This window comes from Chrysochloris asiatica, unplaced genomic scaffold, assembly GCF_000296735.1.
Source record: "Chrysochloris asiatica unplaced genomic scaffold, ChrAsi1.0 scaffold00115, whole genome shotgun sequence".
NCBI classification, from domain to species: Eukaryota; Metazoa; Chordata; class Mammalia; order Afrosoricida; family Chrysochloridae; genus Chrysochloris; species Chrysochloris asiatica.
The window spans coordinates 607,129-611,255 of NW_006408633.1; positions in this window are offsets into that span (position 1 = coordinate 607,129).

Genomic DNA, 4,127 nt, shown 5'->3' on the forward strand with positions numbered 1-4,127 from the left:
CCCAGAAAGACACTGTAGACCAATGGAAATAAGGGAATTTAAAATTGAGTAGAATTTCATATTAGAGGATTCACAATTAAATTTGAATTTTATCATTTTCTATCTATGTAGTTTGGGCTCGATACTGATCCTCTCTTGGTAGGTTCATCATTCTAGTTTAATATGAGACATGAGTGAAATAATATCTAATAAAATATTTAATGCAAAATGAGTGTGGCCCCAAACTGTCCCTTCCACAGCATTCTCTATTACTCAACTAGTTCAATAATTCATTGTAATAGTAAAACAAAGACAACATACAGTGATGGGGTTTATTAGGGATGTTAACAGGTTAGAAATTTTGAGGGCACAGTTCTTCCCATAAGGACAGACTCTCCTCAGTTGTGCCCACAGGTCACTTCCTGGGCAGTGTAATAAAGCTGTTTTAAGACTGCTAATAAAAGCTCAAAGGGTCTCTGGTAGCATAGTGGTTACAAGTTGGACTGCTAATCTCAAGGTCAGCAGTTTGAAACTACCAGTGGTTCTGCAGGAGAAAGATGAGGGTTTCTGCTCTCGTAAAAATTTGCAGCCTCAGAAATCTTATACAGAGTTGCTGTGAGTTGGAATCTACTCCATGGCACATAACCACCACCACCATCAATAAGTGCTCACAGGGCACACAACCCCATTATAAACCTCAATATGAAGGCACTGGGCTCTAATTCCATGGGTCAACAAATCTAGCTTCCCTAATGAAATACCTGGAGGCATTCCATTCTGCAAGCAAGCCTCCAGCTAAAGTCACTCTGCTTCCTTAGCTCTGTGTGCTGGGAAGTGCACCACTTTGGTGCTCTGTTTCTTGGTTCTGCTGCTGCTGCTTCTCTCCACTGCCTTTAACATCACAGCCTTCTCCCTGTGTCAAGATGTTTCAATACACAGGGATTTCCAGGTCGGAAGGATGCACTCCACTCCTTGATGATAGTGAGATCCCACCTTTTGTTTCTGAGATGGCTCATTTGATGTCCAGCAGCGTGGCAAAATTGACCAATCACATTTAGGCCGGCAAAGAATCACTACCAACTGAATCATATAATCCATCAGCATCTTCCCTTACCTTTTGTTACCCATGTTGTTGTTGTTGTTAAGTGCTGTCGAGTCGGTTCCGACTCATAGCGACCCTGTATAGGGTTTCCGAGGAACGGCTGGTGAGCTTAAACTGCCGACCTTGCAGTTCAAACAGCTTTGCAGTCTGGCGCATTAACCCACAATACCACACCAGGACTCCATACCAGTAATGAAAACATTAGTGGAGTTTCCAAATGCACTAGTTAGAAGAGACACTATATACTTTACTACCTGGCACTTGGTAAATTATCCAGAAACTTTAAGCTATTTGTAACTTGTAAAGACATGCAAATTTAGTTAAAGGGGACAGAAATCAAAGTATTTATCATACATGATTTTGTTTATATGAAACCAAGAAATAAATATAAATAAATTTATAGTTTGTGAAGTCAGGAAAGAGATCACATCATCTTACTTTCTGTACCACTTAGTAGATGGATAACAGTATCAAATATTTGCGAATTTCAAATCTCTCTCATTCTGTGCAATCATTTTGAGAGGACCTCAGAATTATATATCCTTCTGTAAAGACCTCACCTATTGCTTAACAATATAACAGGCTTTGCAACAATTTTTACCTTACCACAGTCAGTATTAATGCCCTCATTCTCTTTATAGAAACTTAAATCAGAAACCACAAGCTCAGTTTTCTCAGTGTATTTCTTATCTTGTTCATTCAAATATTTAAATTGCTTTTCACAGCCAATTCTTTCACATTGGTTGAAATATTTTCACTGTATCTTTGACATATCTTGTGATTTTAAAGTCAAAATGCCTTATTTTAACATTGTTATGTTCATATTGAAACAAAAACCTGGTTCTTACATAAAGATACTGTTTTTTTATGTACCCCTATTAAGTGGTGTCTTAGTTTTGTATGTAAATGCTGCTTGAAGAAAAATTCAACAAATGATGGTTTTAATGAACAGAATTTTGTTTTTTGACATTTAAGAGTTGAGCAGTCTCTATTGATGGAGTAGGCTCTGGGGAAAGGCTTTCTTTGTTTATTTTAAGGGAAAACCCTTTTCACATTCTTCTTGGCATTATTTGAATGCAACATGATATCTATCTCACTCACATTTTTGTTTCCTTTCTTCTGTTCCTAATCTGTTCCTTTTAGATATCAAAAGTATTTAATCTAAAACATTAACTACCCTGATATGTAGTCATTTTCCTAAAAAAGCCAAAACCCTATTCCTAAACTGGATTACATCTGTAGATATAGTGGCTAAAATGTTCAGCATGTATTTTTTGGGAGACACAATTTAATCTATGACATGTGGTTATAGAAGGTTACACAGATGTGCTCTTTATCCCTCATTGCTTGTTCATTTTCATTATCTCCTCTGTCAAGCAGACAGATCTTGGTTATCAAAATACATAACACAGCACCTCTTATTGTCATCATGATCTATAGACAATTGGGTTATTCACACACAGTTGTGCAATAATTTTATCACCTGATGCATAAACTATATCTTTCTTTGACACTTAATTCTTGATTATTTAAAAATAGACAAATTAATCATTTTGCAATGTAATACCACTTAATTCCTTGATTGACTCTCCTCAAATGTCCTTATTATACTACTGTCTCTCTTGCTAGATGTTGTTGTTTTGGGTTGTAATAGTGATCCCATATAGGCTTTCTCAAGAGGTAAATGTTTGCAGTAGAAAGCAACAATTTTTCCTGAGGAGTGACTGGTGTGCTCAAACCACTGACCTTGTGGTTCCAGTGCATATTCTACAGACTCACACAAGACCTTTTCAATACCAGTATATTTTACCTCTTTATAATCTCAGACCCATAGATGTGATTCCATGACAACCACTTCTATCTTTTTAGCTTACTTTTTTGATGTCCAAACTTCAATAACTGTTCAACACTACTATGACAAGCAATGTTGACCAGAAATTATTCTTTGTTTTCTAGTACAGTCATGCTAACACTCTCCTCATTTTAACATATCTAGCACATCTTCATTGTCTATTTATAACCTTACTTCTGTTTTACTGAGAAAATCTAAGCAAGGATTTATATTTTAAGAATAGAAAAGTAAGGCAGAAGAAGTTAAATAAGTTGCTCATGACAAGCTAATAATTGGTAAAGCCAGAAGTTAAACTCAGGTCCGGTGTTCTTAGCCTTTTGGATAACAATATGGCTGGATAACGAATCACATAGAAAGAGATAGTGGATTACCAAAAGAAAAATGATAATTTCATGTTCAAAGATGCCAAGGTGTTCTGCAAGTAAGCTGGTCTAGCATGTTGGATTTGAGCGTAGATTAACATAGGCTTCATTAGACAACATGTATCTTGGATATCAGATGGTTTCAGTTCAACATAATAGGTTGTTTCAGTTCTAGGAAAGGATTAAAGGTACATGAATGCTATGAAGGACATACTCTTTCATGATAAACATCTATGGTATAAGAAACAAGCCAGTAGAAGGAAATAAAGTTAAATTTTCTGTGGCTAATATCTGTTAATATTGCACTACCAAATCAAGTTCACATAATAAAGAATAACATAAAATAGACTAGGCAATATGCCCTGATACAATTAAAAAAAGAAGATGACTGAAAGAAACAAAAAAACAAAGAACAAAAAATAACACACTCACACAAATAGATATGATATATGCATATATAATATATTATATATGTGTGTATTTATATATGTTGTTAGGAACCATTGAGTCAGTAATGACTCATAGTGACCCTATGTACAACAGAATGAAACACTGCCCAGTCTTGGGCCAGCCTCACAAATGTTGCCATGCTTGGGCTCACTGATGCTGCCACTTTGCCAATCCATCTCACTGAGGGCATTCCTCTTTTTCTCTGACCCTCCACCTTACCAAACATGAGATCCTTCTCCAGTGACTGTTCTTTCCTGACATTAGGTCTAAAATATTAGAGATGAAGTTTGGTCATCCTGGCTTCCAAAGATCTCTCTGGCCTCACTTCTTCCAACACAGATCTGTTTGTTATTTTGGCAGCCCATAGCACTTTCTATATTCT